Here is a 14,821-nt window from a genome sequence, read left to right as displayed (position 1 = left end):
TCGCCGCAGACGCGCCGTTTCGCCGAGGCTTTCGTGACCGATCATCCATTAGCGCCTAAGATAGACTATCCTGGCTCTAGCCGAGCCTTATCCCTCTGCGACCGACGTCGTCGAAGCTTCTTCCGTCCCCATAGCTGATATACCCGGCCGAGATTATCGATTTTAAGCCGCTGTCGGAATTTAATCCTTGGAAGATTGATCCCGGATGCGTCGATCGCTTCAACTCAGAGTTCCAGCCGTTGCAATTATCCGGTAGAAGCTGAGAGTGCTTCGTTGGCCGGATACCTGGATGAATGTCCGAGGCGATAACCTGTTCTAGAATTCTTCTCGCGGATTTCCATGCTATTTCGTACAGAATGGGAATACGCGCAAAGTAAGTTCATCTTAGACTGTGGTTACAAGGGACGTGTTTTCTTTTGATGAAAGAGACGATTCGTTTTGGTGAATGAAACATCCAAACTACGTTTAACACTTTGACTGCCACGTTGGTCACGTAATGACCGACCACGGTTTTTCTTGTGACCCACAGTGATCATTGGTGACCGGAGCGTTTGAACTTCTTACAATTGTAAAATTGTCTGAAAATTAACAGTTAGGGCATTTTGAATATAACCGATAAATAGAAGACACTTTGAAATAAAAAGTGTCCCATTGAACAATTAAACATTTTTATTAGAACATCAATAAACATAGCATCTAACGGTGTACTGTGTTAAAATACTTTAAACATAAATGTGGCTCTGGACAATAGGTGGTCACCTTTTTGATCCGATTCTTAGCAATTTTTCATCCTAATTGTTTAACATTTTTTTATAGCATTCTCTGAAAAATTTTCGTGCCAGTTACGCTTGCCCTTCCTTCTTCTGCATTTCGTGTCGCAATTTTTGTCGAATAAGTATATTTTACGGCTCTGGTGAATGGCACTGTGTAAGGTGCATCGCAAGTGCCATTCTAAAATCTGATACCTTGATTTTTGTTTTTGTTGCTTGTTTATAGGATATCATCGCATTTGAAATTGATGTATTTAACAGTAACTCTAAAGTTATTTTTACATACCACTTGAGGGTTCTTCTATGTGGTGTAGAATATGCTATCATTTGATCTGATAAATCTACAGCACATTTTCCTCTATTGTAATCTACCACTATCATTGGTTTATCACAAACATAATTTTTTTTACCTCTACCATTTCAGCCTAATGTTTCGTCGAAATCATAAAAATAATCATAATACTGTTTACTAATATCTTTTACACGTTTCAACAATATATTCTGGACGTTTTCTTTACAACGAAATAACGAATGCGAATGGTTTGTTGAAATAAACGAAGCCTTGTTATAATATGCCGCTATCAACTGTTACCAAGGCGCCACGGTGGTCACCCGTGACCACCAATAAGATAAACGGTCCATTGGGAAAGAATGTTGTCTTGCATCATCAATTTATTATTATTTTGCCATTATATGCTTTGAATAATAAAAATATTCCCGTGGTGTCCTGAGCGAAACATGTGATTTCAGCGTGGCAGTCAGAGTGTTAACTTGAATCGCAAATAAAGTAGTATCGTGGACAGATTGTCTAAGAAATATCGGGTGAATCATAGACAATGTTGCGAGAAAGCCTAAGTACTGACAGGCCGAAAGGGTCTGGAAACTTCAGTGGCCGATCAATGTGTCGTTGGTCCTTTAGTCGAATAGTTACGCGTAAAAAAGATCTGCGTGATCATGACCACGGACGGTTGCGAAACACGTACGTGGTGGGGCTATGAGAAAAGACAAAGGGGCGCTTAAGAGAGGAAGACGAATTAACAGTCAGTCGTGAGTTGAGAAGTCAGAGTGTTGTCAGCATTGTCGAGGAAGATGATCCGCGTGAAAGAGAGCGTTGGAGAACCGTGATGACGAGAGTTGTGAATTAACTATTTGGTTATCTTAGTTATAGCACAATACTGTATTTAGTTCGCGTTAAATAACCATCGTTTCCTGTTTAATTTATTGTAAATAGATCTATCGATTAATAAAAAATCCTACAATAATGAGAAAAGAAAAAAACGAATTATTACGAATTATTAAAATTCCGCGTGAAAGAACGATCCTCGCGACAAAATTAGAAATTCCACGGGGCTGATTGAGTTTTCGAATCCTGAATCCGGATCGTCCAATCATCAGCTAACTAGCATAATCACACACAATCTATACCGTAATCAGAAATTCTATCGTTTAGATAAGAAACTCTCGACTCGTCGAGCTTTCTTCTTTTGGAACTTTGGTGGACTCTTTCTTCGGATAAGGCGAATATTCGTATCGCAAAGTTGCTCGTCAAGAAGTACTTTACGTGTCGTTAGGTTTTCCGGTCTGCCGGGACGAGCAGCGTATGCGGCAGCGTCCATTATCGGGCACCTAATCGGATAAGTTCGATCGGTTTGTTGAATACAGTTCCCCTTGTAATAAGCTTACCGGAACAGTTTCTAAACTTGCGGGGCCCCGTTCTGCACTCCGAGCCATGGCTATTCGATTACACGACAAGCCTGTATACGTTTCAAGCTACTTAGAGGCCGCAGAGTAGAGAGCCCGATGGTCAAAGGGAACGCGACTCTCCTGCTGCTCTAAAGCTTGGATTTTTCTGACCGTTCTGAGCACATAGAGGGAGGATAAAGTTGTTTGAATTCCTCTTGGGACTGGATTTCTCTAACTAAATATCGATTCATTGGTCGCTTTTCCGAAAAATTTCGCCCCTTTCCCTTTCCTTTAAAGTGGCCTTTCAATCTTTGCACCATCGATAAGTACAATAATCTCGAGAGAAAATTTCTTACGACGTAAAATCCTTTCGATCGTCTCTTGGAATCAAGAACTCTAATTCTCTGGTTCGTAATTATTAGATACGGTCTATATTAAGAGGAGAAACTGAAAATGGGTTTGATGTGGCTTCTATGTGGCTTCTACAATGCTTAAACCAAGTGCTCATTCACTATGCGAACGCTCGAATAGATACTTGTAAAAACAGCAACAGAATCGAAGAAACCTTAGTGGTTCAGAATATTCTAATGGAATGAAAACACTTGTCTCTGTTAAACCAGCTTAGTCTTGGAACACAAGCTTTCCAGTAGAAGCCAATTAAGTTTTCACCACTTACGTTATAAACTTTGCGACACAAACCATCTCTACTTAGGGAACTGGCGATCATTTTTCTCCACGAAAAGCAGACCGCTGCCAACCATAACCACCAATCTATTTCAAAGCTGTTTTACGCAATCGAAACAAAGTCACCAATCTAGTATCGCCTACACATATAACATAGAATATCAAATGGATGGTGTTGCACGGTTTTATTCTGTATCGATGTTCTTCGAGCTGAAATGCTGGCTCCTCTTGCGTAACGTTCACGTGCTGGCATTCGGAATGGAAACACAAGATCGGGAGGAAGTAATAAGGCCATAAGGCCGAGCATCGAACGTTATGCTCATTGATAGCGTTTAATTAGTAACGCAAACGCAATCGAGCCGACATGCAACGGGCAGCGCTGTTCGACCGACAAATTCCAACTAATTTTCACAGTCGGATTCCTTTAATTAGAAACCTCGGCCTCGAGATTTGCCCCGTGAGGTGCTGGCTTTCACCTTTGAACCGATAGTCTCGACCCTTGCTGTGTTATTGGGTCGCGACTCGGCCGGGGGTGGTTTAATTTGGCAGTGGTGGGACTCTGTTTCTTTGAGCTTAGCAGGCATCTTAAGGAAATACGGTGAAACTCCATTTACCCGAACTTATTCAAGGACAAACAGTTTATGTAACCAAAGTTTATACTCGAACAAGAGAATCCAATCGGCGAAGATTTAATCGGTCAGCAATTAGAATTTCATTCGAATAAGCGGGTTCCATTGTATTTATTTATCGCACAATGATGTTGGCAAAAGTAAGGTTTGCTTAAAAAAGTGACACGATAATACGTGGTGGTGAAACAGGCTAATACACGTTTATTGCTCCTGAATAACTTCTTCATTGTATCGTCAATCTATATTTTTTGATAATTAAACAGCCAAGGAAATCGGCTTCCAATATAGTCTCGAAAGTCTGAAAATAATCTGCCTGCGATCTTCTCTCCTTCTTCGACTCTTTCTACACTTAACTTGTCTTTTATCTGTTTGTTCTTTATCGTTCATTTCGCTACTCCACTATTTTGACTTTTAACGAATAAACTTTTCCACGAATTAATCGTACAATCAACGAGAAAGTTCGATAAATTCTTCCTTCTTAATCCGTGTTTCCCGTTTCCACTGTTGCGTTTGCTCACAAATATCGATCATTCTATTCTTGCGAATTTTACGATGGAAAATCATAAGTACCATCTTCGGCGTCGCTCGAATTCCTCGGTTTCATCCCGAGGTTTCGAGCGATCGAAGCGTTGATCCTATTTCAAGACCGCCTTCATCTCGCGATTCAATCTCCAGCGACTTCCACGCTATCACAGAAACACCTCTCTACATTGGCGAGGCTCGTGTCCGCAGATTGTGGTCGTGGAATCAGCGATTCGTCGACGAGACCGCTTCCGAAAGTTGTTCCGAGCTTCCTTCGTGCTCGAGATCGATCGAAAATTCAAGAGAAACGGGATGAAACGATGGATGCACCACTCATTCGATATTCAGCGATGTTAGCTCGGCGACAGGATGGTCTGCGACGGTCCGTTGTCCAAACAGCAACAATTTCCTCACGGATTCTACGCTTGAAAAATTCGCCTGTCCTTCGATCGAGAGTTATTGAGCACGCGGCTGCTTGCGTAAACGTGCTAGCGGCCGTGATTCTTTCGGGAAATAAAAGGCCTTCGATGCGACGTGGCCACGCAAAAATCCTCGCGTTCTCGTTCCCCTCGCTCCGCCGCCCCTTTCTTCCATGTATCCTGTCGCTTCGACCCCTTTTTTCCACCGCGACCGACAATAATTCACTTCCTAGCCATTTCGTCGACGATATAACGCCACTTGACGACGTATATCTAGGCGCTTCTATCGTTCTTTTCTTCTTTTTTCCTGGCCATCCCCGATCGATTGTCGCGAGTTTAGTTCTTCGTGCATATCGCGAGTACCCCTGGGGTTTCAAAAGTCTAATGCACCCGGTAGATTATGGCAGTCGTGCACAATGTCGTTTGCTATCCTCTGTAGCCTTCACTTTTGCGGGGAATAATTTATGGCGAAATCTGTATGGATATTTTTATAAATGTAGGAATGTTATATTATTAGTTTGTAGGCAACAGTATGATTAATACAATATCGTTTGCACTCACACGAAATCGAATATAATACCCCGTTTCACGTATTCGTTACTCACTACTTCTACGACACAACAACACAACGATCTTCACACGATAACGATAAATTCAACTCCGACTCTCTCAACTCTCGTTACAATGTTTTCCATGCTCACTTTTTTCCTAAACATACCTTGGTAACGCTCACAACACTCTTTGACAGCGTCAACATATTTTGACAACGCTAATAAACAATTACCCCTCAAGTCACGTCCTTCCCTGATGTCACACTATCCCACATAAATTATAATTATTATCGGCACGATACTTGTCATGTATCATAATTGTAATAATAGTAGTGTAGCGGCACATGAGTGAACGGAAGATTTGAATCGGGAGAGACTCATATTATTGTGCCTTGGAATACCAACGTTGTTTTCGTTTGCTAGGTCTAATGGTAAACTGGAGTAACATTTCAACTTTTTGTAATATTGGACTGGCAACTAAGTGATTGCGGATTTTGTCAATATCACCTAATGACAAAATCCGCAATCACTTAGTTTCCAACCCAATAACACCTGTCGAACGTACTCTCTGGGACAGTTAAATAGTCGAATAGTAAGTCGAATAGATAGCCAAATAGTTGAGTAGTTAATGAGTAGAAGAGTTGAATTGTTATACGAGTTTCGAACGAGCGACGAATACGACCGGTATACTCTATCTCTGTCCTTGTAATTACAGTGATTTTAATGTATTAGATCGCCCGAAAAGTTTCTTTCGTTTTATAAGGAAGCAATGGATGCACAACATTTTCCGTTTTATATTATTTTATCGAATTACGTATGATCCATTTTGCTCTATCAAAATAAAGATCAGAACGTTCGACAGATTAGGTTCCATATTTGTATAAAGATGCGTTGTTGTAAAAGACACTTTTCGGACAACCTAACAATTGACTATTACAATTTTATCACTCGTCTCTTTATTAAACAAACCACCTCAGTGGGAAAAACAAGTCGATTCGAGAGATCGATTTATTCTGCTCGTGTGTGATGCGCGCTTAATCGTGATTAATCGTTGTTAATCTTCGTTAAGCAGGGCAGCTGCAACACTGTTAAACGCAAGTCAAAAGCCGGGAACCAGTGGCGCAGTAGTAATGGTCCGTGAATGGTCAGACGACCAGTCGTTCATACTGGTAGCACGGTACTGCGGTGCGTTCAGAGCATCGAAAGAAGTTCATTCCACGAACGACTCGCGTATCACCGATTCAATATCTTCGATCTTAGCTTGATTAAACTTCCGTCTGGATGGCACAGTGCTTTGAAATTTACTCGATAATGAAAGTACCGGCTTTGTGTGCGCGCGTGCGTGTGTGCGCATGTATATGGACTTATATACGATTGAATCTACGACTTGCTGAAACTTACAAAAAAGCGTGCGATTACGGAGAGTTTTCGATTTACCTGAAATACTAGCATTTTTTCTTTTTTATCTTTTTCGGAATTTCGGGTGACGAAATTTTAACTTTGGCGATTTTGAAATTTCCTGCAATAAAATAAATAATACTGGGAAATAAATGAATCGTTTTCCGATAGTAATCGTGCAAACGAAATATACGAAGGTATACTTTTTTTTTATTCAAACGCGTGGATTTTACAGTTCAATTAACCGAATGGGAAATTTTAATTGGGAAACGAATAAAAGTTCTGGCAACAATTTAAGGTCAACCGTATCGCGACTATTGATATAGTCCGTATGATATATTATCCTCTGTTAATACTTTCTATTGACCAAAGTAACGCTCGGCAAATTCGATTTCGATCGGCAAGTTTCATCTTGACAATAACGTTGTGTCATGACGACGAAAATTCGGCGAACAAAACCGAATGATAACGAGTATGTGAGATTCACCCGTCAGTTGTGGAATGGAACGTTTCGTTTCTTGTATCGTGAAGTTCCATAGAGTACAACAAAGTGATTGTTGCGAAACTCAGCTAACTAGCGGCCAGTCAGGCACAACTGATCGGTTAGTATCGCGAGCTTTGAACGTTATTAGCGTCCAAGGTGGAGGATTATAATAAATGTACAGAGCGAGGTTTAGTTCACCTTATTTATTCCACTCAATACTCTGAATACAACTGTCTTTAAGTTCACTGGGTTCCACTTAATACTCTGAATACAACTGTCTTTAGTTCACTTGGCTATCCTGTTAAATATAATGGTCACTGACTGAATACTGTTATATGTTGACTCTTAGAATACTGGTGCAAGAGTGACTCTTGGTGATGTTGCTGTCGTAGAGGAAGGTTCGTGGTGGGTGTGTCTCAAGTCTGTTCCTAACTGATCATTGGGTAAAGACGTATGTTTGAGGATGGGCTGACCGCCTTCATGAAGGTTCGCGCGCGGGTGACGTTACACTTGGGGAAAACCCGCGTTTCCGGTCTTCCTGAGATGTACCATAAAATAAAGAAGTTACGTGCCGTATGGGATTTTTCCGTGGAGCCCTAAAGTACCTTGACTGTACAATAGGCCCACTGTTTATGATGGGTCCGCACTAGGGTAGCGTAGACCCTTGACGGTCGTCCTGCCCGAGGATCGCATCTGGTTCACATAAAGCGTCGCGGTAATTACCAGGCGGCCACTCCAAATCCCGAACAGTGATGATTCTGGTTTACGTAAGTTCCGGCAACATTCTTTCTGAAGATTCGAATTAGCTGTGGAATTCTGAACAATTTGTACAAGACGGTGTTAATATTGAGATATGTGTAATTTTGTGTACTACACTACATTAGCCGCGTAGTAGTGACACACATATGAGTATGAGTGTGTGGGAGTATGTGTGTGCATAGCGTCTCGTAAAACAGAAGAATGCAACTGTTCCGTTAGTAGTGTGATAAAGGATGTGGTGAGACAAAGAGAGTGCTGAGACGCGTGCATATGTGTATCCACGAATATCTTGTAAATCACATATTAAATAAATCTGAAATTATTTTAATATCAATTCTATGTGTAATGTGAGTGTTCTCATACGTTTATTTCGGCTACTAAGATCCACAATTCTCAACAGCTAACGTTAGACGGAATTTTGTACAATACCATATGTATATATCCTATATGGTGTATTAAAAACCGTATAGGAAATAGAATATTTGAATACTTATCTCTACCTAAGAAAATGCTCATAGTTGAGTGTTTTGCACAAAGAATAACGATTATAATAGCGAAGAAAAATTAGAAGAAACTCTGTAGAAACAATAACAAGCACAATCAGGCTACCAAATGTATTTTCTTCCATCTATGTCTAATACACCGTGCATCGTTCCATCAAGAAATTATTTTTCGTTTCACACAGCAAGGTAAAACGTATAATTGCGTGGGCACGTGCGGGCAAGTGCGAGGGGGACGGTGTGCTATCTACTCTACGTGCCGACGTGGTTCGGGCGGAACGAACTTCTCGATTAAACTCAGCCCAGCTCTTAAGACGAGGCCACCACCACCGCGGGTCTTGCAACTTAATTAAAATGTCGATTAAATGGTCAATCACGGTTAACGAACCGGCAGCTCTCGCGTCAGCCTCGGCACGCCTTTAAATTCTACTCATCGACGCCCATTCCAAAGGGTTTTTGGAAACCGAGCGAGCAGTGTCGTTCGTTTTACGTACCATCGGCTCGTCTACTCCGGAATGTCGATGCAGCGGAAAATTGCGTTACTTTTTTTCAACGGGTCCGCCATGCAGATGGAGGCGTGACGCGGATCAGATTCGAATTTTGATACTTGGAACGCGTTATACAACGGCATTCGGCGCGTTCCACGCATTTTTCGAGACGCGACAGCTTGTTTAATCCCTGCGTCAGAATTAATATCTTTCCTACGGTTCTTCGGGGAGCTATAAATTCCACGGGATCTGGAATAAACTCCGGCTATTTACCCTCGCGATACGTTCACCCCATGGGCGACGTAATAAATCGCAAGAGGATACCTAAGTAGCGAAGAATCGCGCAAGATAACGTCCAATGCACGGCCGTTTCACCGACCGAGGGATCGCAACATCCATCAACAGATTCACCGCGGATGCGATGAGATGCTTGTGAAAAATACAACTGGAAGACGAAGGACGGAGGAATTCGCGATACACAGCTCGCGTGATCAATCTGCCGTCCTCTGCTTGCACGTGTGTATGCTTGGGCTCGTGCTGCTAGGCGATTAATGTCGTTGCGAGCGATGAAGCCCCGTCAAAGTTTTATCGGCGTAATCCCGTTTTATCGGGATTTGCGATCGTCTCACGTGGATCGTGTTGGACTGTAAGCTGCGAGATTCCTTCGACGTAGAAATTCTGATAGGCCGAAGGTAGTTGGGTAGACAATAATTGCGTGTCTAACTGGTTTAATTATTTTGTCAAAGATCATGAGATTAGGTATTTGTTGATCCTACATAAGGATTTTCAAGGAGGAAAGATACAATTCCTAAAAATACTCGATGATTATCTTCCTTTGCAAAGCGACTGTCTGATCAGGTCTCCACTGTCTGCTTGCTTAAGACACGAGCTTACTAGCTTTACTAGTGAGTCTACTAACAACTGAGAGTCGAGACACGTTCTGTCTTGCTTTCTTACTACTATAACGTCTCTCTTGCATACTTAGCACCGGATCGTTTCTGACCCCAACCGCCCCAAACTCTCCTTCGGCGAAGACTTATTCCGCATAATTGTCATTCGATCTCCTTCGAGCAGCCCATCGAAAACCCAAACTTCATTCGTTCGACCCTCCGACAAGGGTCCTGCGAAGGAAGAAGGCGGCAAAGCAGAACGATGTAAAGACAAGCTTAAAGCTCATCGATCCCTGATCCCGGTATCAAAGATCGGTGAAAGATATCGTTCCAGCCGGGCGCGTCGCCAAAGTGTATCCCTCAAAGGCGTCCCTCTGCGCTCAACGATTGAGAACCGATCCCGATGGCCTGGCGAAAATAAGCTGAAACAGTGTGGCGTACGTTCGAGGGTGATCCTGCACGAAGCGGCAATGGCTAGACGGATAGACGAGAGAGGGATGTAAAGAGAGAAAGAGAGGGGGGGGGGAGCGTTGATACCCGTTGACCTCGTTCGAGCGGCATAATAACATCGGAGCTGTTACCGTGAATCGACTTTGCACGAAGATCGAACCGTCTGTCCCTCTGCCCTGTGTGCGCACCCCTCGCGCTGTACCCGATCGTAAGGGTTGTTATCGGAATACCCTCGGCTACCACGGAAACGAGACTTTGCGACACCAATATCTGCGTCGTACGCGTTGCTTAGCCTTGTTGTTGCCGTTGTTGCTCGTCAACCGTGCTCCGTTCGTCTCCTCTAAACTCTGCTCCTCCATACTATCCTGTTGCCTGCGGAGCAACCGCGTACACGCAGCCTACAGACGATACAACGTATTCCGGCTATCTTCGAACTACGTGCAAACTGGATATAATACGAGCCCACGATGTAGATTAGTCGAGGCAACCCATTCTCTCTCTTTCTCTCTCTCTCCCTCTTCTGTTCTGTTCTGTTCTGGTGCTCTAGAACCGAGGACGAGCTGTCCCTTCGTCGTCTTCCTCTTCAACCCCTTCCGACGTTGCCTCTCGACGTTAGCTCTCGCCGTTGGCCACGCTTCTCCACCCTCTTCCCTTCTTCCTGTGTGCATGGTCTAACTATCAACGCTTTGATACCGGGTCTCTCGTACACGCCGTGTACACGACGGCTCGCTTACACAACAGAGGTTAACGAGTTGTGGGATGCGCCATTGGATTGGCTTATAGATTTTCTACGAAGGAATTTTACGGATCTCTCTTCGTATTATTTTGTTCGTTGGTACTTAGTTGGTACTAAATGGAAACAATGGAAGAGATCGTTGTAGCGCAATAATACGATCACAAAGACATCGAGTATTTGGAAATAGTTTAATCCTTTGCACTCGAGAAGCGACTTTCAGTCATCACGGCATTCCGTGCTGCAATTCCAGTAGCGATCGAGAGGCGACAGTCTCTGTTTATGGTAGATTTCGACATCTCCAATTGACGAGAGTGAAATATTGGTTCGTAAATTGGTTTCTTAGCTCTTTATGTTCTTTGTTGGGAAGCGTAAAGTGTTAGATTTTAAAATGGAAATAAAATATTTAATCCCATATCCCTCCGAAACTATGGTTCTGATAACGTCTCCAACGTTAGTTCGGCTTCGACGATCATGGCAAAAGTATTATAATTTAAAAACCTTAAAAAATGGTTCTCGCAAGTGAAATTAGCTGAAATGTTGAAAAATGAGGTCAATTATTGGATTGGCAACTAAGTGATTGCGGATTTTGTCATTAGGTGGTATTGACAAAATCCAGAAATTAATATTAAAAAAATACAGAAATTAATTCGGTGTGTAAACAGAGAATCTCGTGGATAAATTGTAAGGTAGAAAATATATTTAAATAGAAGTGTAATTATAAGCAAGAATACAATTTGGGCTGGTCCAGATCCACACGCTAGCTGTGTTACCCAATAACTGAAAACCCCGAAGCCAACGTCGTCTGTCTACTGTTTATGGTTTGTCTTCGTCGCAGTCTTTTGTCTACACGCTGTCGATGGCTTCGGTGTTTGAGAAAAATAAAAAAGACCAGATGTAGAGTTTTCTTAGAAGTGGTGACCACTTCAACATTAATATTACAAAATCATATTTTCAGAGATGTAAATATAGATAAATTATTAGAATGTAATATTTTTGTAAGTTATTTTGTATATAAAATTATTTTATGCTAGCTGTAAGACACGCGTCGCATATCATATACGCTAAATCATCCGGAGTAGCTGCTACGCCCGACCGAAAAAGTCTTCGAGTGCAAAGTGTTAAGTAATCGGCGATCGTTTATAACCAAGGAAAACCCAACGACGCGGAATTTTTGGAACTAGCATACCATTCTTTCCTTTCCTAACACTCAGTTCGCTTTCTTATTTTGTTGCTCGCAAGCGATTAGTCTGGTATTCGAACTTTGCGCGCGATCGTTGAGGATCTGTCACTGGCTGATGTGCTTGGTACGTAGACGATGGTCTGTCTCCTTCGTCGAAACATACATTCGCCAATTACTTCTTCTCTTAAAAAAATTAAATGAGGAAATTCGAGTATCCATCTCCCAATAACTTATCTAATTTCAATCATTTCTTCTATTAGGTTGCCTGGAAAGTGTTTTTCTTTCGCAAACGTGTTTTTTACAACAATACAAACGTGAAACCAAGTGTGTGAAATGTCGCGGTGTTTATCTCAACGGAACAAAATGGAAAAAACATTGTGTGTCTATTATTTCCTCATAAAACGAAAGAAACTTTTCGGGCAACCTAATACCATCAGTCTGTAGTAGAATTTTAACAAATGAAAACGTACTTTTTCTACAAGTCACGCGCTTATCCCAGTTCTCTTTACTTAAACTTCAAAAAGACTCGACTGCATTAAATTACGCTTGGAGTGATAGTTCGCGTGAACGATCTCTCCTACTGCAACGTAGATAGTTTCCGTGGTTTTGTCAGAAATATCGTAACCCTCGGTAGACAAATGCTGTCGACGAGTGTGCGGTCTTTTTCTAGCGACAAGACAAATAGCCGAAAGGAGAAGTCCTCTTACGCTTTCGGAATAATAAAATTAGATGATAAGATACGTTATTACTATACCACAATAACAAGACAATTAGGAAATATAAATGCCAAATAATTGTATGAATTACAATTGACCCAGCCTCCGACGGTTAATAGAATTTCTTCATTTCGAGAACACCACCGAGAATTCGCGGATTAGAAAGTTTAGTTTTTGAAACAATAGCGGAATTTCTCAGATAACTCTGCGTCTCCAACCTCGGGAGGATTGGACGGCTAAAGGACAGTGGAATTATGAGAGATGTTCCGTTATCTCCGGGCTGTTACGCGTCTAAGCTTCGTGAGTTATCTTATTCAATGAATTGCTTGCGACGAATGTGCAGCCTGGTGAATAAAAATCGCCGAATAAGAAGGTATAAAATAAAAAAGAAAATAGCGAAACGCGTAAAAGAGGTGGATATTCATTTGGTTGGAGAAAATCTGTTCAGAGGATTCTCCGATGATTCCGACGATTTTAGGAAATGATTGTTCGGCATTGGTCTCGTTAAATCGATTCCCATCTTGCGGATACGTCCGCTCACCTGGCCTCGGTTAACCGCAACCTTTAGGCGGTCGTTTAGGGTAGGTCTGGCGTCGGTGCCTGACTTCGACTCCCTCCACCAGTCATTATCGATAGCGTGCCATGATAAAGTTTGCGCTGATGAAAATCGTTCGGCCAATGTATTATATATATGTAATTTCCGAAGGAAGGAATTTTACGAATTTCTTTACGTAGCAAAAATCAGAAAATAGTAATTTCGCAGGAAAGGAGTTTGCAGGCTTTAAAATTGATAATCGTAACTGGTACAAAATACGCACCGACGATTTTATCGCGATGTTTGTTAACAAAGAATAAATTTACCCTCATCGTCCGGCGTTTATTGGCGGAAAGAAATATTATCGCGGTGGCCCGGAATTTCCAGCTTCTCTAGATCGATTATTCGCCAGGATCGCCTCTATATAAATCGAATGAGCGAAGGGAGGTGGGCGACCGAGGTGCCGTCTATTTGCATAATTTTCATAAATAAGCGATATCTTTCGATTACGCCGGGTGTTGGGGCGACTGTTCCTATTCGTCGATTGTAAACGCACAACCGTAGCACGTTCGTTCTTCTTTTATTTTACACGTTGCAGCGATTGCTCGTTTAGCTTTTTCGCGTTCGTTTCCGTTTTTTAAACATTTTTTTCCCAGAGTCGACCAATGAATATTCCAGGGAAGAATGAATTTTATGCGCGCGAAAAGCATTCGCTCGTTTTATATTCCGTAATCGCGTTTCGTATGCATCGATTTGTTGACTCATTGATTCGCCGGCCATTCGATTTTAATTCAATCTCGGCCCGCACGTGGCGTGTTTGCTTTGCTTTTGGCAATCGCCCGTGTATAAATTTGATCGACTTCGGCTCGAGGGGGCGGCGCCGGTACGCGTGCAAAAAATATCATCGACGATCGGGAACAATCGGTAAAGAACAGGAGAATTATCACGTCAGCCTTTTAGTCTATTCGTGAAAAATTTCGAATCTCTCGAAACGTTCGAATAATTTAAATCGATCGATTGCATGAATATTGAGGTTTCCTCTAATTTAAAGGTGCATACCATCCCATCAAATTTGATTTAAAATAGTTCAAGAAGAAGAAATTCCATTATTTATATATAATATGCGATAAAATTTACCGACCAGTGACATAATCGAAGTGTCCCGTTTTAATTTCTTCAACATTTTCCACGCTCTTCCTTAGCAATTCATCTTCGAACTTCCCTTTCCCATCACGATGGTAATAAATAAACGAACGTCTACTGCATTTACCACGAGACTGTCGCATAACGCGTACGTAGAGAACAGAGATTTCCCCTTTGAATTTTAACCTTGTCGTCGTCGATATCATAGAGGAAAAAATAGAACGATAAAAATAAGAAGTTATTCTTAAAACCGCCCTTAAACAACAAATCAACCGGAGCCCTTA

General features: G+C 41.9%; 1 protein-coding gene across 3 annotated transcripts in view; it reads left to right on the top strand.

The window, feature by feature from the left end:
* Positions 1-14,821, top strand: part of LOC126867044 (beta-1-syntrophin) — a 350,179-nt gene that overhangs the window by 119,329 nt on the left and 216,029 nt on the right. The gene's annotated exons all lie outside the window — the stretch shown is intronic.

Source organism: Bombus huntii, chromosome 6 (assembly GCF_024542735.1).
Source record: "Bombus huntii isolate Logan2020A chromosome 6, iyBomHunt1.1, whole genome shotgun sequence".
Classification (NCBI taxonomy): Eukaryota; Metazoa; Arthropoda; class Insecta; order Hymenoptera; family Apidae; genus Bombus; species Bombus huntii.
Note: the sequence above shows the minus strand (reverse complement) of the source record. Positions and strands in the feature narration are given on the sequence as shown.